The 19,926-nt window shown below is 46.3% G+C and overlaps 1 protein-coding gene across 2 annotated transcripts in view; it reads left to right on the forward strand.

Moving 5' to 3' along the window:
• Nucleotides 1–19,926, forward strand: part of LOC149351278 (lewis-type alpha-(1,3)-fucosyltransferase-like) — a 56,222-nt gene continuing 36,296 nt past the window's right edge. The window contains exon 1 of one of the 2 annotated variants that reach the window (XM_089580567.1): nucleotides 1–47. The gene's annotated coding sequence lies outside the window, so the exon portion shown is untranslated. Of the gene's footprint in view, nucleotides 48–18,694; nucleotides 19,088–19,926 lie in introns of those variants that run through there. The other variant, XM_089580566.1, reaches the window with a different exon arrangement.

Consider the following 19,926-nt stretch of genomic DNA (forward strand, 5'->3'; position numbering starts at 1 on the left):
ATGAATTTTCAAATGCGGAAACCTCGGTCTATTCTCAGCGTCCGCAGGTGAGTACAACGCGAAATTGGATCACATTAGTTTTGTTCCAGAAATATCAACGTGACCGTTACCTTTCTCCAATTGTTTCTTAACTTTCGCACTAGCTTATTACTCGCTGATGAGGGATTTTGTTCGCTGTTAAACTGTATACCGTGTCCTCGTTAGTCAGCGCCATGGTAAATCTCTTACTTCGACTACCCTGTACGTTGATTGTGGCACCAAGCAAGGGTTGAAAAAGAAGTTCCGAAGTCGCGGGACCAACTCGGTGTCTTGGTAATGGGCGACTAAACGGTCAACACGCTACAGTCAGCAGACCACGCTTCGTCCCTGTGCTCACGTGGCGGAGGCCATTCACTTAGGCGGAGGGCAGAGAACCAAGACATATGTTCATGTTTCCTTTTGAGTGCCATGATTAGAGAGGAAGCCTTTTAGGCAGATTAAGCTCTACGCATAGTGCGCTCGCTCGCTCGAAGGCGATTCTGTGGTCGAAATTTTCCCAGTGTTCTGCCAGGGCACTCCGCTCGGTGCCCACCTTCCGGACGTCGTTTCTCTGTTGTTTCCGCCTCTCGCCCAAGTTATCTGCGTCGTCGAAGATCTGTCTGCACGAGCGCGTACTAAAGAAAAGAAAAGAAAAAAAAGCACTTCGCAGTGAGAACGGCTGAAGTGAGAACGAAACCGCTTCACACGCAGCGTAGCAAGAACACACAGCGCGAATGCCGTTGAGAGCTTGCGGTTCTGAACTTGTTGCGTACAACTGATACACGCAGCCTAAGTGCACAGAAAGTTAGACGAAAGATTCAGCGCTCGTGTTTGTGACTAACCTATCCCTCCGTCGTATGTTGTGAGCCGTTTTAATTGCGTCACTCTTCGCATTCTTTGCTGTGCTCACCGCGCTGCTTTCTTCGTAATGTATTCTAATTGCCTGTCGGCGAATTAGCGCTCGTTCATTAATACGCCACTCGTCACCACTGCACGAATCTTCAGGCGGCGGCGCCACGTGTACCTCGCTTTTACTAAATTTTCTGGCTTATAAAAGCGTCGTTTTCGGCAAAAATGGCATACTTGCTACCAGGTGATGCTAATTTAGCAGTGAAAGTCTGATTTTGTACTTCCTTTCTTTTTAGTCGGCAAATAAATCTGCCTAAATGGCATGCACCTTGATGCAAACGTTTCAACCACTGTTCTTCAAGATGATCTACAACTTCCGCTGACGCTTTGTACCTGAATCCAACAATTAAAAAGTTAACTAACTCGTATTTACTACATAATTAAATTTTTAAATCTAAAAATACTGCACACTAGGCCACACACGACTCTTAATAGCCGTCTGTTGGTTTGACTCGGCTGGGACACACCGTATTTTTTTAAAAGCTTCATTACGTTCAGCTGAGACACCTGGTATATGGAAAGTTAGCGTTCTGCCATCGTTGCTCTTCAGCGCCTCCATGGGCGACTTGCTATAAGCATTAAAGGAACTGTGACGTTTAATCAAGTTGTCTGTCTACGCCGACTACATCAGCGCAAGCCTCCTCGGATTTCAACTGAAGCATGCTGAGATGCCGTGGCGTAATGAGTGATTTCGGTCACGCTGCCGCTGTCAGCGAGGCAACTCATCTCGGCGTTTCCTTGAGTGCGGACAGAAGGTGCAGAGTGAGCGTTTCATCACAATCTCTTCCTGACAGGCTACGCTAGTCCAAGACCCCGGGGACAGGTCGCATGACATACGGAAACGAGCTCTGGAAGCAGCAGCCCATATTCGGTACCGAGATATAAAATGTAGCAAATCTTCAAGCTGGGCTTGTTGGTTCATAGTGCTTCGCGGGAGCTTTTGCAGCGCAGCAGGAAGACACACATATAAAAAGCAATGAACAGCGATACTCACACACCGTGCCATAGCTCACCGCAGCGATTACTGCTTCATTTTTGAGCTATATATATACTGGGTGTCAATAGAGAGTGCAAGGTCTCGTGTGCCAAGTTACAACGCCTTGGAATTATTTTCTTATTTTTTTTTATGGGCTAACCTTACGCATTGCTCGTATTTGATGGTAAATTTCATCTAATAGAGTATAATGCACGTAGTTGTGGTGGAACCTGTATATTGAAATTCAACCCCTCCCGCACCTCTGAAAAAAAAAGAACGATATAGTATGTTTATATACCAGCTAAGGCAACAAGCATAGTGAAGCTCTTTACAGATTCAATAATAAGAGATGCGAGACGAAACGGCATACCCCACAGATTGCTCTGCATTTGCGTTGTGGCTAGCTTCAAAGAAATGCGGGCATGTAATAATGGTATCACTACGCATTCTATATAGCTACCGCTTTGGAAACGGGCTAGTTCTCTCTGCCTTCTTAATTACGGTTTCTTACCCAGACAAGAACGTTTCTACGCAGAAACGCCCTAGAAAGATGGAATGTCTCAGGTCCCAATAGGCCAATCATTTTTAGTTCGTAGAGGCAGGTTTACAAACACAAGCAAAAAGGTATTGCTCCCATTAAGACCGACCCAGGAAACGTTCTTTCCGGGGGTGGGGGGGGGGGGGGGGGGAGGGAGGGGGTTGTTTATTAAAACACCAACATAAACGCAACAGCCCATCTTAGCCCCAGAACGGAAACTCTGGAGCCCATTATTTACCGCAAGAAATAGAAGACGAATGCCTGGCGCTGTAGAATCCGTGGGGCGAGAAGGTTTCCATCTCGTGTTCGTCCTTTTGAAGAATGAGGACCTGTTGCTGTAGTTGTCAGCACGCTTAACTTTTAACTAATTGCAGATATGGTTTTATTACGGCTAAAGTAAAAATGAGTTTCATATAACCTGCTGAAAAGCTGCATAATGAGAGCATTGTTTGTATTTAAGGATTTTACGTTCTTATTGCAGGCGATCAAAATCTAAAAACGTTCTATGTGGCCCACGTTAAGTTTGTGGTGTGATATAAAATGACGCCTACTGGAGTTGACGGCCAACAATAATGCGTCAACTGTTAATTTATTTGTGAGCGCGCACGCGTTTTGCGCCTCAGTTCAAGCGCGGTGACCGTTTTTCCTGCCCTCCATTTGAAAGTTTTCGCCCCTGCAAGCGTTTCTTGTAGGCCCTACAAGAAGCACTGCGTTAAATGTTTGCCGAATGATGGCAGTCATTCAACCTGTGGCTCGTGCTGCTCGTCGGTGCCCGAGCGGAACAAAGGAAGCAGATGAATTAGTGTTCCCGAATTACTCTAAAGCCCGTATAAAATGTCAGAAACTGCGTGCGCAATTTATGCAAAGCATCGTTTCCGCATATTTAGTGATTGGATTGTAATGTTTCACTCACCACTTCCATTGGGAATGGCTAGCATGTCATCATGCGCTAAAAACATAGAACGGAAGGATGTGTAGGAGTGAAGTTCGCGGCGCTATGCGTTGTTTGCCGTGTTTGGGTTCCCGAAAGGGGAATGCCCCTTCAGTTTTTTTTTTTTTTAATGCTCTCCGCACAACGGCAGAGATGGGGGCGGACGAGTCACATTCCCTACGGGGCGCGGTAGGGGGAGCCGGACAGCGGATGATTTCGAGAATACAGGAAAGGTCAAACCCCTCCAGGAGTGTGTTCGTCGGGTCGCATCCCATTGTGCACGTTCTTGCGGCGAGGCGGGCGCACGCGGGCGGCGACGAGCCATCGTAATCCCCATCGCGTCGCGTGACTTTTGACCCATGTCGGCGGTGCCACTGCTCAAAGCGTAGCCGGATGGCGGCGCTCGTTGACAGATAGAGGCGTGGTCAACAATACACTGCCCCGCTAGCTGCAGAATGAAAAATGACCGCTCATTACCACGGGTCAATCTCAGCTCACATGCAGAGGGAAGGGACACGCGAGAGACGTGCTTTGTAAGAGAGTTTGTGTCCGTCCGTCTTCTGTGCATGTTTGTGAGGGACGGCACCAAATAGATGGGCCCTGAATATTGCCTTTCTTGGAAGCTGGGTTTGCCAGAGGTGGAAATAACCCGCACCCGTGGGAAAGTGAGAAGGATCGTGAAGCTCGCGGGAGGAAAGGAGAATCCTCCGAAATCTCGACAGTGGAGAGTGTACATACTTGTACAGTGTTGGTTGAGATGACTTGTCTTCTTTCCCCAATCATCGATTTGCTGTGTTTTCCTTTCCCCAATCGTTCATTGGTTATGTTTTCCTTTCCCCAATGATTTATTGGGTGGATGTTTGCGAACCTACCTAATTGGTTTTTGTCCCGTCCGAGGGCTGGGACATGCGGTTTAACACCAGCTGTTTCGGTGGGACCGAGGGCTGGTTTCGTCAAGTAAAACTACGAGTCAGTCAAATGTAAACAAGTTTTCTCCTTGCTTGTATCTTTCTTTGTTTTATTATTGGTCAATAAAAAGTTAACCTCTCCAGAAGTGTCCTCGAGCAACGTGACAGCAATATTGAATCTGCAAGACGTCAAGCATCCTTTTATCCATCGTCATCACCCATATATTTCCCTCTATAAGACTGAGAAGGAAAATCAACTGTAGGGCTCGCAGTTGTTGCGTTTTACGGCATATACTAGCATAAGGAGTGCAATTTTTCTTACCAAAAAATCACTGAAAATGCGCGAGCGCGTTCACTACGCGAGGCAAAATATTTAGAAAAAATTTGAAGCGGTAAAAACGAGACCAAAAGTTGGCTGGTAGAAGAAATACTTTATGCGGTACTATTAATCTGAATAACGCAAAACGCTCACTTCACCTCGGTTTCCGGGCTCGCGAGAGCATAGTTAACGCCTTTTACCTCAAGCCCGTAAACACGTGTAGCCCATAATGCTGTACAAGGAGAGGACAACTAGGGTTCACTCTACAGCACAACTCACAGCATTCAGCGCGTAGTCCAACCGCAACAAATTGCTAAACTCCTGAATATAGCAAATGGAACGGAAAAAAAATCCTTTGTGACCAGGCGTTGTTTCTGTTAGTTCTCGGATTCCTAGCGGAACTTTCTTATTGTTTTTTTTTTCTGAGAGACAAAACCACATTTCTAAGATGCAAAAGCACGAAGCAATCTAATTGCTTTATTGCATAAATAGCATTCTGCACATATGCCTGGTGATTGTTTATTTTTATTGTGCATATCTTGGTTATAATGCACATTAATATTAAAAAATAGGCTTTCTGAGGTAAAAATTACCTTTTCTTCCCGGTCATGAAGGCGCGGCAATGGCGGACGTCATAAATATGACTGCATGCGTTAATTTGTCGGGTGATTCTCTCAAATCGCCCCGGTAACTAATGGGGCTGCTTCTTTGCGCATCGTTATCAAGTTGTAGCGGGACATTGATGCATCCAAAGTCACTTATCAGATGTAGACAAATATAAATGACGTCAGCACAACGGCGCCAGGAATTTTGTCTCTCCGGACTGATGAATGCCCGTGTACACGACCTCGCACTTTCCCCTACCGTGAGCGCCTGTTTCATGCATCCAGAGAGCGCAATTCGAAGGGCCGAGAGCAGCTGCTTTTTTGCTCATCTAATAATTTATATCCAATGAATCAATATCCTCTATCATTGGCTAAATAAATGTCGATTACCTAACCGCTGAGCTAGACATTGCGCAAACTCTAATTATTCACCTACCAGTTCACACAACACATTCGTTATAATGTCTGTTAGTGTCCCCACTAATGCTCGCGAAGAAGCCATAACATAGAATTTTTCTATGTGAATTTTTGTTTTGAAAATTGGTCTTGCCGTCATACCGTGTATTGTGCTCCGCTTGTTGGATGTACAGTTTCCTTTCCCATTATTCAATCCGCCTCATCAGCTTGCTTTTGCTGCCGTTCATTTGTTGAAAAAAAGTTATGAACCAAACCAGCTAAGAGCGAACTGGGAAATTCGGTTAACTCCAACCGTTATATCTGAAAAATATGCCGACTCTGTGTGCATGTACGACTTCAGTGACAAAAATTGTACCATGTCCAACATTCTGGGACAAAAGTTTTTGAATTTGGAAATTGTAAGACACTGTTGGTGAAATATTGAAGATAATGGTCCATTCTTCTGATATGTCGCAAAATCTTTCTTTCAAAGCGTTTCTGTCGATAGCATCGAACAGTTAAGACTGCCGCATAAACCCAATGGGGAACGCGCTTCTGACGATATAAAAAACGTTAATAGAAAAAAAATACAAGACACCCAACGGGTGATCTGCAGATATATTGATTGTTGTAGTTAAATCTTTCAATACATGAAAATATTGCGTTCATAAACGGTTTCCCGCTCAAGAATGCTTCTGTCCAGAATTCTTCGGTATGAGACAAAAAAAAGCTCCTCCTCCTAGCAAACTTCAAAAGCAGTGAAAGAAACGGCCGCATCTCTTCGCATGCATAACGGTGACAAACAGAGCTTACATGAAGCTCTGACCGCTGCACGATGATATTATAAAAAAAACTGTCAAGTGCCACTGTTAGAAAGCTCGCGGGCGAAAGCTGACCCTTTTCATGTTGTATGAACATCGTTGAAGTCACTTCTACCATGTTCAGTCTGTCAAAACTTGATTTTGTTGTCAAGGGCATGATGCAGGTTGATTGCAGTGACTGGTCTAAATGTTTCAAACGCAGGAAAGACGCAGGAGCCAGTCTAAGTGCGTTTTCAGCGAACGAACTACTGAATAAAGCGGTCCCTTATAATTTCACGCTAAAAGCAATGCACCGAATTTTATGAAAGCAGTTATATATCCCTATGTTAAATTGGTGTTGGTAAAAGCACATGCTTGCTTGGCACAAGTGTTGCTTGTGAGGATTCATGGTTGCAAGCAGCCAACTTTCCCTCAGCCATTTTCTCAATTATTAAGTGAATATCACAAAGGTTCGAAGCTGGCGCAGAGAAAGGTGACCTCGTTTCTTTAAGAGGGAGCCTACAAAATAAACACTCAGTGTGTAAGTATGAGGTTTCTGTTGCTTTTCTTGCTGTAGAACCATTGGCCTGTTTCCTCTAATTAATCTTGGAAAGAATGAAGCTCCCACGTGGGACGAATATCGCAATGAGTGGTGTTGGCTTCGTGTCAGGTCCTGGTAAAGAGAAGAGGGAGAAGCTGGCTTGTGCAATAAGACGTGCGAACGTGCCTCTCTGATATGTCTGACTGTCGCGTGATTCTCGAATCGCGCCCCCGCCCGGCACACAAGGGATTATCGAACTGTGCGGCACCAGCGCTAATCCCTTTAGACTCCGGCGACGACTCGCCACTGTGCACATGCTCCGCCACCACGTGCAGATGGCTTGTCACTGCCCCAACTGCCCCGCACGCTGCTGCTGCTGCTTCGCTCGCAAGAGCGCGTCTCGCCGCCCCTCCCTCTGCTGACCGGCCGTTCCTGAGGTTCTTCCATTGTAAGCGGCTCATTTCCGGTCCTCGGGCGACTTTGCGGCAGGCATCAGGCGTAACAGCCTGGATAAAGGAAAAACAAATATTTTGGGATTTAAAACACTTCGCCAAAAATGTTGGCTTCATGGCTCATTTTGGACGGTCATTGTAGCCACACACAAAAACTTCTGATGCAAGAGTGTATATATAACGTAACGGAATAACTATGCTCTCCTGCTCTACCCCCGCACACGGGCGCGCGCGCACGCACACACGCATGCACGTCATAAAATTCAGCCATTCAGACTTTTTATGTCACTTTCATCAGGCCATTAAGATCAGCATAGAACAATGCTTACCGCGAGAGGATGATGGGTCACCCTGAACCACCCACAGATTACAATGCAAATCACGGAAGAACTTGTAAACTAAGCTATCGAGAAGTCCGCTCGCACAGCGAATGTTACTCTCAGATTATGAAAATGTGATGTGAGAGGTAACCAATCAGGTGAGAGGTAACCGATTATCCTGAGTTTGACGACGGTGACGTAGCACACATTATTAGAATAGGAGACGAACAGCAAAAGGAAAACGCACCGCCCTGTTAGAACCAGCTGTCGAAAGCTTGGAGTTACGGCACTGACGTTTTGCGATGTCTACTCTGCACCTGCACTCGAAGCTGCATAACCCAACCCGCTTTTAATTTGTTCTTTTGAGTTTCCGTGAATAAATGGTTGCAATCGCAGACAACGTAGCCTCAAATAAAGCCCACGGAAATAAAAATACGCGTCGACTATTTGCTTTCGCGATACCATTGGCGATACTCAACCTTATCGCTCTTCAATGGCCCGAAATAATTTTTATTACTCTTTTTGGACGCGACGTAAGTTATAGTTTGATAAAACCACTACACACTAGCGTTTTAGAGAACGTATCAACTAAATAACAGCCCCGAAGCAAACGAAATATGGTTTCTCCTCGTTTGCTACCGCACCGTCGGGTGATGCGCCCGACCACCTGCTCCGGCTGTACTAAGAACGAAAACCACGCAAAGGACGATACACAGGGAAGAAGTAGACAGGACGAGCGCGCTCGTCCTGTCTACTTCTTCCATGTGTATCGTCCTTTGCGTGGTTTTCGTTCTTAGTTCATGGATTACCAACTAGCCCCCCATCGTACACTCCTTCAGTCCGGCTGTACATAGTCCGACCAGCATGGAGGAAGGAACTACATGATGACCAGCATCGCGCACATTTTCGAAGATCCTTCCGCGTAATACACAGCCAACGGCAGAGCGGCAAGCCGCCACGCGAAAGGCTGAAAGGCATTCCGCGCGTGCTTTTCTTCATGGCAACTTGTTGGTTGGCTCCTACTCTGTGCGGTCAGTTAAAAAAAAAATGGCGTGAGCTGCGACGTTTAATCCGATTTAATAGTAAAATCGGCCACACCAGATAATAATTTGAACTTTCAAAGAATGCTTGGAGCCTGTGGATAGAGTCCCCGCCGTGTAAAGACGAACTCGGAATCATCTTTAGTGCATCTTTTAGAAAGCGGCAGTGCAGACCTCACCGCTTCAAAAAGCAAGATTGCCACCATCAAAACAGACGCCCTTTGGAGGACCGTCGCTTCTCAAAAAAAAAAAAAGAGAAAATAAACAGGATACAAAAAGCGTGAAAACAACCGAGACGTTTCAGTAGCAAGGCAGGAAAGCCGAAGTGCTAGCGCCAGCAAGCGACATACATGGAAAAGTAACGGCAGTGTTTATTGTGCAACGGATTGCGGAACAAAACGACGCCGCTTTCTTCCTGGGCCGGCCTTGCGGAAACTGGCGGCATGAAGACTGCGCTGACGCTCATGGAGCCAACTTCTTCAGTCCCTGAGGCAAAGATTCAGCAGTTTTTAATTTTACAGGGACATCTAATTTCACAAGGACATCTCGTGGTGCAATACGCTACATTTTCAACTTTTAAATAACGTAATTAGTGCAGGAATGCATTTAATGGCTGGAGTTTACCTCGTTTTGTACGCGGAGTTTTGTCCGTCCGTCCGTCTGTTCACAATACGAGAAAACTCGATAAAGTGAAAAGACGCGGTAGTTACACCGACGCGAGCAGACGGCGCTGCTGCTTTCCCCTGGCATTCAGGTCGTAGAAGCAGTGCACTTGCTGACGTAATATTCAGCTTGCAGTCAGTGCAGCAATAGCACCAACAGCGTTGCTAAAAACTGGCGCTAGCAATTGCCGCGGCCGGCAACACTCTTTTGCTTCACTTTTTATTTATTTATTTATTTATCTTTTTTAAATAAACCACTACCACCACCACCCAAGCGCAGCGATACGGCTACAGAGGAAAGCTTTCTTTGTAGCCGTATGGCTGCGCTGGGGTGGATGCTAATGAGTAATCACTCCCTTATTACAAATCTACTCCACATTGGCGGATTCCATATGAACAACGCTGTTCCCATTTCGAGTTATTGATCAATTCGCTCTCGCCCTACCATAAGCTTGCCGTCCCGGTAAGCTTAGATAGAGCGACTGCTCCGGTGAAGCGGTGGTCCCGGGTTCGAACCCCGCAACAGGGCGAATTTTTCTTCAATTGCAAAGTTTCTGGGAAAGCTGTATAGCTGTCCTTTGCAGCCGTGTGGCGGCGCTTTGGTGGATATGCCAATGAGTAATTACTCCCTTATTACAAATATACTCCATAGTGGAGGACTCCCCTGAAACGTTTGACCAAATTTTATCCGCTTATGAATGCACAGTATCCTCACGAGATGACCTCAAAGGGACTCACTCAAAACGTGGCAGCTTTTTATCCTTTTGGAACATGCAGGCAGACTGTCTTTCTTTGTGACGCGTTCGCTGTTGCTTTCAAGCAAGCGTTCGTAGCCTCCCTCGCACGTGCTCCTGTCCCCGCTCGCACCTGCTTGCAGTGTCCGCGTTTGCTCGCTTCGTGCGTGATACGAGTTGTGCGTCTGGTTGGCTGGCCCAGTTCAGAGAATGTTTATAGACCTCCTTCACCCCGCGACGTCACGGAGATGCGGTGGCGCTGATGTCAGTAGCGACTTTCGCGTGGTAGACAAAACAGGTTCCGCCTGGCCGTGCCTACCGCAGCTGCTGCAGCTACCGGCGGCTGCATATCGTGGCTGCGCACTGCAGAAGCAGCATGTACTGACCAGCTGCGTCGCTGTTGGATCCGCGTAGTATCATAAAACGAAAAATTAGATTAGCTTTAATAGGTTTCTCGGAAATAAATGCCGCATTAGGAAATGAGCCGCGGTAGTAAAAGCGCGAAGTCTGGGTGTAGACCGGCGCTGCCAGTCAACGTACTTCATAGCAGGGAAATTGCCGCGCTCATTCACCTGAACAACCGCATGGTACGCTTAAAATTGCGCAAGGAAAAGAAAAAACATGTATGCAGCTGCGAACGTATTTATCGCCCTGAGCTGGTGTGCACGGGCACCGGCAGGGTCACTCTCCACCGAGGAGTGCGTTATTTTGTTATAGCACAGCATGTTTTAACGTGTGCAGAAGTTATACGAACGTGTAATGACGCATTTTAGGGCATTTAATATATACTTCTTAAATATTTCTTAACATGAACGACATAATTATTTGATTGCAGTAAAAAAGTCTGGTAAGTTGTGACAATCTTGCGCGGTCGCGTTGGCATGCTTCGAACAGCGTACTTTCATTGCATCATGCATGTGTCATAAGCTTCTTCATGAAGTAGTACATGATCGCGAAGGCTGTTTGGAAAGAAGCAACCGCAGGCGGGCTACCAGCAAAGGCACGTAGCGATATTGACAGGGATGAGGCAATGAAAAGTGTTTTCTTTATTGATGCTTGAGATATGTAACCAAATTTGGTGCAAATATGAAATTGCTCTGCTAATTTCAGCAATGCGTTTTATTTTCAGCTATACCTGGTAAAGTTGTTGGATAATTATAGTTAACACCCTCGTCAAGTCACCACGGGTCTTGAATAATTAAGTAGAAAATGCGGAAATTTTTTATGCCAGCACGTTGCCAACGCCCTATCCTCTATGATGGCGGTATTACTTAATTTTTTTTTTATTCGCAGTACCTTTCTTATCAAAAATGACTACCATACTACTGCTCCTGTAGCAAAAAAAAGTCGAGAGATTTATTGCACTCCTCAATGTGATATGTGAATCATTCTATTTACATTCGTTACAAATTTACGAAGGGGTGAGTGATGCCAATCAGAAAATGTGGTAGATCACAAAACAAACCTTTAAGTTTTTTTCCCTCGCTTATGGCCTCTTCGCTTTCGCTTTGGTCAAAGAAATGCCGCACTGAAATCAACGAAACCTCTGATCCCTCTTCTGCGTAGTGATACTACCATTGTGGTGCTCCGTCGTCGGAAACCCGCAGGATTCGCGACGTGCCAGGACCATCAGAAACGCCATTACCTCACAATTTTTGACGACCACAGATCTAAAAACCGTAATTTTATGAATTTCTACTGAATATTTTGCTATAATTTCTAGTAATCAAACAGAAGACCCAGGGCTGGAAGAAATATAATTTCAGGAATCCAAACTTTTCACCAAATCGACCAGTTTAAGAAGGGGAGAAGTCAGCCTGGTGGTGCCTGATCTGACGGCTAAAAAGAGCGGCTACGCGAGACAGATGAGATCGGGACACGATCGACGCTGTCCCCACTTTTCGCACTGTGCGACACGTGTGTCAAGAGACGGTGAGCGCACGTCGGCTCTGCCGAAAAAACGCCAGTGCTTCCCTCAGCACTGTCCCGAGGTAAAATCATTCTTGCTAGTTCAGTGTCAAAAACTTATATCATTTTATTGAATGCCTGGGGTAGAAACCAACTGCAGCGCTTTCTAGCCATAATTCAATACACATCGTGTCGAAATACGCCGTACATGGCCAACGCGAGCCCGTGTACTTCGAGGAATACTAAGTTGAAAGCATCAACCATTGTTATGATTCTCAGAAACTCAAAACGCGCATACAAGCCTTGGAAACCGGCGCTGCACCACCTCAACTCGACGCCACTCCCTGGCCTCTTGCCTACCGCGAGCCCGTTCGCGACTGCAGCGCCACCTCGCTTGTTTGCAAACATGGAGGAGGTCTTATATATGCTTGTGCCAACGCAAGCGTCCTGGTTCCTTGCATCCGCCAGATCGACCCTGACCTGGAACACGTGACACTATTCGAAAGTAAAAGAAATTAAAAACAAATGATCGAGCCGAGACACCGCTAACAGACTCTAAGCAGACGAGTCGTACACGCTACGTCATCGCTGCTGCCACGTGAGTGCTTATCATGTCCAATATTCGTGGAGAAAAAATTTCGAAAATTGAAAACCAGTACGATACTGGTATAGAAATATTGAATATAATGGTTCATTATTTTGACATGTAGCGGAATCTTTCTTTTATAGTTTTTCTATCGCTCGCACCGAGCAGTTAAGATTGCCATAGAAAACCAATGGGGAACACTTTCGGCGATAGCGAAAACGTTAATAGCAAAAAAATGTAAGCCTGCCGACGGGAGACCTGCGGATATGTTGATTGTTATAGTGAAAGGTTGCGCTATATAAAAAAATTGCGCTCATAAACTTTTTCCCGTTCAAAAATGCTTTTGTCCACAGTTTTCGGGTATATGTGGCGCAAAGAAGAGAGTGCATGAAGGTTTCTTAAGTGACAACCTTTCTTGTGTTGTTTCTTGTGTGTGGATGAGATCCAAACACGTGCGTTTTGACAGTGCGGTAATCTATGCGTAGCACGGATTATACCTCGAGTTTTTTTCTCGTCTTTCGGAGATTAAAAAAAAAAAACTCTGATTTCCAAACTTCTGACCCTTTTTGCTGCTCTCTTTTTTTTATAAGCGTTGAATGCCCACATTTCTGCACAGGAAATAATGCACTAAGGTGATGGGGAAAGTAATCTACGGTGATACGTGAGGCTTCATCAACGTTTAGAAACACATTGCCTGGGTGTAAGGGCATATTGTCACGTTGTAGTGACGGCAGTCCAGTGGTCAGGAAGACACCAGCCAGTCTTGGAAATGAAGCTGTTTATTTGGGCTGACTTGCGCCCGCAAAATAACTGAATCACTCGGCGGCGGCGTAAGCAACAAACGTGCTCGTCGGTCGTCGAACTACGAATGTCCGCTGCTCGCGGCATCGCTCAATTTAAAGCCGGCAAGGAAACTTCCAGACAGCAGGACAAGATCATCTACAGTAATCTGGAAAAACCTAGATGCAGCCTCTCATGGCTGCGATCAATCGAGATTAGACTGGTCGCTTCTCGCGTCACGAACAAAAATGATAACAGCCCTTTCCTGCAGCATTGAGCGTGAACGAACAAACACTACAATGATACGTGGCAATATTAGAAGAGACCGGAATGCATAGGACATTAATGTAAGTCATAATAAGTAAAGAGTCGTGTGCAGCACCTTACGGCACACCGGAAACAGCGAGTGTTAGAGAGGAATAGCTTTTTGCATTACGAACTGCTGACAGTTAAGGATCAAAGAATTATCAATTTTATGATTTCAGAGCAGCCGCCGCGGTGGCCCAGTGGTTATGGTGCTTGGCTGCTGACCCAAAAGACGCGGGTTCGATCCTGGCCGCGGCGGTCCAGTTTCGATGGAGGCGAAATTCAAGAGGCCCGTGTCCTGTGCGATGTCACTGCACGTTAAAGAACCCCCGGTGGTCGAAATTTCCGGAGCCCTTCACACGACGTCTCTCATAGCCTGAGTCGCTTCGGGACGTTAAACCCCATAAAACAACCAACCGTGATTTCAGAGCGAACAACATGCTCATGCTCACCAAATAACCTTAACTAAATAAATAACATTTGACGACAAGGGAAGAACTGTTACATGAAGATTGTGAGCATTTTTTATTTTTTTGTTACGGCAGTTGCATTCCCATTTTCCCAGTCCTGCGGCACCGATGATTGTGATTGTTGAAATACAGGTATGTGTGATAGAATTATAGTACCAGATATTTAGATGTCTTCTCCAGCAGTTCGGAATTTGCGCCATCGACGCCAGCTGATGATATATATATATATATATATATATATATATATATATATATATATATATATATATATATATATATATATATATATATATATATATATATATATATATATATAAGATAAAGTCACCACAAATTGAAAAACAACGATTTAATTGACGACGTTTCGGCTGGAGGACCAGCCTTTTTCGAGTGTATTACAGTATTTGAAACAAGCAGCTTTTATAGCATCCGCGAGGTACAGAAGAAAGTGTAAAACACAAATGCAACCAATGGTGAGGAAAGAGTTTAAAAAAAAAAGTTGGTTACAACTTGAAAGGCGGCAGGTGTTCGGAAGGAGGTAACGACAGAGGTATATCATAAAAAGTTTCAAGAAAACACGTTTTATTTCTTCGAAGAGCTGCAGAGGTGTCGCTAACACAGGTGCTGCCTTTCTGTTTAATAAAATATGAGACACCATTCTCCAGTGGTACTTGGTATCAGTCACTGTTGCCATCCTTCAAATATACGTCACAACGAGCGCCTAATTTCCCTTCCTTTGTCTACTCTCTCTCTGTCTATATATAGACAGGTTGGCAGGATGCCGTGCGTTAAAATGAAATGTCATGGTAGACATTATCCGGTAATGTAAAGTATGAAAAAACTGAAAGGTTATCATCAAGTTCATTAGTAAATACGAATGAACATGCGAACAGCAAACTTTAGTGCTAGAAGAGCGCCATGATCAGGAACAGCATTTTTTGTGATCATCGAGCAAAAATGGTTATCATAATGGAAGGGGTTTGTAATTTTCTAATATAGCCTAGGGTTGGGGCGGAGCAGATTAGGGAGTGTTGATGAAAAGAAGGCGCGCGAGACCTTGGTAGTCATTGATGCAAACGTTCTGACTACAGTACCGGCCGTGACAGTGCAGTGCTTTTCCCAAGCATTTAGCCAATCGATACTCTCTACTTCCTTTCGTTTCCTCGTTTTATAAGGAGATGATAATAGCATGGTTAGGATGTTAGTGGAAACGCACGCCAGATAAGTGCGTCCATTTTAAAGGAGTATAGACGCATTACTTTTGGGTGCGTGTTTTCTTCTTTGCAACGATGCGTACGGTATTATTATACACGGATTACCGCTTAGTATTCTCCTAAGACAGCTAAATAATTTATAATCGAATTACCTTCTCGTGCTGTTTCGGTTTCAACAGCCGAACAATGACTGTGACGTCAGAGTGTGGTTATAGGTAACGTGAGGAATGAAAAACTGCAATAGAATCGGTGCTTCTAGTTTCGTTGCCATTCAGGCTCTTGAGGAAGGCTGGCTTCAGCACTGTATTGAATTAAAACGATGAAGCATCGATTATATCGCAGTTTTTCCATGCACGTGACATATAACCACACTTTGCCGTGTCCAGCCATCGTTCGGCTGTTAAAACCACAACCGAAACAGCATGTCAGAAAAATTCGATTATAAATTATTTAGCGGTCGTAGGCAAATACCACGCGGTGATTCATGCATAGCAGTGTCTTCCGCATCATTGTATAGAAGAAAACATATGCCACCAAAATTAGGTGTCTATACTCCTTTAATTTAGAAAATAGACCTGTTAGTGTCAATCAAATGTTTTTTTCGTAATCTGTGGAAGCCATATATTGGTTGTATTCTGCAGATTTCTCTGCAGATCGACTGCCGACACGAATGTGGTCTGTCGCCAAGTGGGCCTACCAGTGAGCTGCATGCTAGCTCTCTGCGCTGGAAGAAGTCTGGCGTTGCATTGATTCTAATAGCAATAACCACGCGAAGTTACTTGTTCACAACAACGCAAAGCACCCATAAGCATTCAGGTCTCTGATATCGAGTTTCTGACGGATGAGTACTTTAGCGTTCCTTCGGGCTGTGGTAAATTTTAGGCTGTTGAGCATTGTCTTTGTAGGGTAGCAAGATTTTCGATTTCCGTACCTCCTCTTCCTTTCAGGAGGTCTACACACTTAATCTTCACCACAGCCACCTTTACCTTATTCATTGATCTTGAGGGCCGCCTTCTTTCTTCGGCCACAATTGAAATTTCTGTATATTCTGCGCTGTTTATAGGAATAGCTCTCTGGTCGGTTTGAATTATGTAAAGTTCAGGAAGGAATTCTTCCTCAATAACTACATTGTCTCTGTTGTTAATGGATATATGTCATATTTATGTTACTTAGAAGGACGTGGTCGGAGGCCAGTTGGTAGGACATCGTGAGGTTTGCTCCTGCGGGTTTTGCTCCTCACGATGTCATAGGCCTTGCGCTGCCTCACCTGGTTTCTGGCAGCTGCTGTGCTGCAAATGTCACTAAGCTAGCGCAGCTGTTGTCGCTAGCAGTTGCGCAGCTGATGGTCATGGGCCGGGGTATTACGACAGAAGTGAATCTGAAGAACGCAAGCAAAGAATAGAAGGTCGCTGGGTCAACGCCTGTCTAAGAGCAGCATGCGCCATCCATTGCCAAGAATTCGGAACAGCGCCGCCAAACCTAGCGGGCTGTCACGTTTTGTTCTGCAGCCGCTCTGTCATTCCCTTTCTTTTCTTACGTCGCGGCCGATGTAAACACCCTATTTTTTAATTATGTAAGCTATGCGCCATGTGGTGGCAGCCAAGGTAACTAGAACCGCTTGTCCCTAATCCTTGATTTTCTACAAAGACACCGAACCAGTGCTTGAAACGTAGCAGGCTCTCTGCATGCGTACTCTTATCAAACCGGCAACGTAAGGCTCTTCTGGCTCGAGAAGGCCTTTTCCACGGGGCCATTTACTTATAACTGCAGGGCAGGTGTCCGAAAGCACGCTGGCTGCGTAGTGAAAGCAGGATTGGCTACTGAGCGAAACGCAAGTAGTGAGAGCTTTGCTTAGCTCGGGCAGCCCTTTCGAGCGCGGCTCTGCATTGTTTAGTGGTGCGGATAAACGAGCAGTCTGCTGATCTTCACACTTCCGCGCTGTCTTTCAATACGTGACAGTGTTTATGCGTGAGCAGCAAATAATTGAATTTCACACAGCTGATAGCGTGGTGAAATGCTCTATTTTGCAGATACGTGTTGTCGTTGCAAGTGATAAACGGATAAGCATTGTGTCGTGTTTTCCCACAGCAGATACATATTTTTTGAACTCAACTCGTTTTGTGTGATGAAGAATCACAATAGCGTTTGTTTTTGTTTTGTTATCGCGGAAGCACTAAAATTTCAGTAACCTTGGCGCCCATATTACAGCGAAGTTTTATTTTTGCAAAAAGAGACGGAGGAAAAAAAGCAAAAAAAAAGGCAAAAAAGCAGGTTTCAGACAATTACAGATAATCTTGCTGCCACTGCTAACCCAATTTGAAATATTTCATCGCGTATACACGGAAGTGGGACCTTCAACCTGCGACGGGAGCAGTGTGGCTTGGGAGAGCACGGGTACAGAATGCTTTGTCGACGATCGCTTGTGATCGACATGTGTACCGGGCTGGTGTAATAGGATAATGGAGAGCCGCTCACGTTTACGTAAGCTCTCGCGACCGTATGCATGCAGCGATCTCCTATCTTTCTTCTGACAGGGACGCGTACGACGCATTTCTTGTCAAGCATTAGACCACCGTTGCCGCTTTACCACTGGGCGTCATTAAAACGATTTGGGCGCGCCATCAGTAGCGAAGAAATGGAGAAGCTGCCACGAAGCATTCGGGAGCTGGTGCCCATACAACAGCGTTGCATATATTTTAACTAGCGTAAAAAATGACACGCACACTAGAGAAGCGACAGTATAAACGCGCTTCTCTACGGTGCGTGTCGTTTTTTTGCGCTAGTTAAAATGTCTGGAACCAGTAACCAACGAGCTCAACTGAGAGTCTTTGCTGCAGCAGCGTCGTGTAACCGCTTTTGAAACACCCCAGATCCAACGGTCGTTCAGATCAGTAAAACGGGATGAAAGGACGCGAAGAAAAACAAGGAGCATTCCATCCCTATCCAGGAAAACTCGAGCTTTCGTGCTTGAGAGCGCAGCTGGTGGGCAGCTGCAATCTGACACGACTCAAATCGATGCAGGCCACTGCCATCGAGGCCTTCATTTTCGCTCCTTGTTTTCTTTCTAAATCTGTCGTGTACGACCCGCCCGCGAGCGCTGACACCCGTGTCTCCCCAGTCGTGTGCCGCGCTTCTGCCGACGTTTTGTAACACACGGGTGCACCGTCGAAAGTGCCAGTCGGTGCGTGCCAACGTTACTAGTCTAGTAACGTTGGTGCGTGCCGCGTTGCTGCGCGGTCGCCGATCGAGCGCTTACGGCTGCGAACTACCCGCGAACTGTGCCGCTCGCGATGCGGGTGCATAGGGGGCGTCCGCGCGTCGCCTCCCGTAAGCCTCCTGTCGATAGGAGGGACGGCTCTTTTAAGGGCGCCCCGGGCCCACGTGACTGCGCTGACCACGCGACGAACCAGCACGAGCAAGCCGTCGCCACCGCGGTCTCCCCGCGCTAGCTCCCTTCCGCCAGTCGGGAAGAATGCTGGCGCCGTCCGCGCATGCATTGTACCCGTCTCGAACTGACCGCAACGATGGATGCGCCCCGCGTAAGCGCAAGCCGACGGCCGAGCGAGAGCTCAGCACACGCCCTGCGAAACATTCGAGAGCAGCATCCTTGGAAACGACGCCCGACCGCTACTGCTTCGTCTCGGTGTACCTCTTCACATCGACTGCCTTGAAATGTGAGTGCCCTTCCTCCCGCGCAGAGTCCGTTCATTGTTTACAAACAGCGTCTGAACGCGGTCACTCCTCGGTTGCGAGGTGATTACGGTGCTGCCTACCACGAGCGCCATTCTTATTGATATTTGCGTGCCTCATGCGGTTATTTAGCCGCGCGAAGTCGTGCTCCAGTTCGAACTGTAGGGTGCGGACAACTGCGTCGTCTGCTAGTGAACGGCTGCTGTAGTCGCTGTCGGGCCTGGACCACGTTGGCCTGGGCCGCGTGCCTGAGTTTCGCCGTGTTGTTTTGTGGGGAAGAGCTGTGTAAAGTTCAGCGTCCGAAAAAAAAAAAACGAAAAGAAAACTCGGAAAAGCAAATCATGCAGGCAAGACATATCTCGTGCGCTGTGCAGCTCCTTGCAATGCTCTCACGTCTGCTTTCTTCGGTGCTTCCATGAGGGCCGAGCTTAACGATGCCCGAATTTAGGATACCATTTTAAAAGAATAGCGATGGGAAAAGCAGCGAGTGATATTCAGATGGCACTTGTGACGTTGTTTTATTTTTGGCGGACAATTTGGGTGCGCACCAACGTAGCGTGGCTCCCTGCCGCTCTCTACTAACGCACTGCTCCAGCCCCATGCTTTGTTGCACCATGGTATGGTTGTAGTTGACTGTAGTCTGTAGCACTCGTGATCGGTCGCGACGACAGAAAGGTATCGCCACCTGTCCTTCATACCTGCAACTACTGCGAGATAGTAACGCGCGCCGCGAGCAGTCTACGCATGAGCATCCGTTTCGTTGTTTCCGCAGCTCACCTGCCGACGCGATTGCTGCTAAAAGCGGCATGCGTGATTTTTCTGT

This window comes from Amblyomma mixtum, chromosome 3 (assembly GCF_055824585.1).
Source record: "Amblyomma mixtum isolate Tamu chromosome 3, ASM5582458v1, whole genome shotgun sequence".
In the NCBI taxonomy this organism is placed as follows: domain Eukaryota; kingdom Metazoa; phylum Arthropoda; class Arachnida; order Ixodida; family Ixodidae; genus Amblyomma; species Amblyomma mixtum.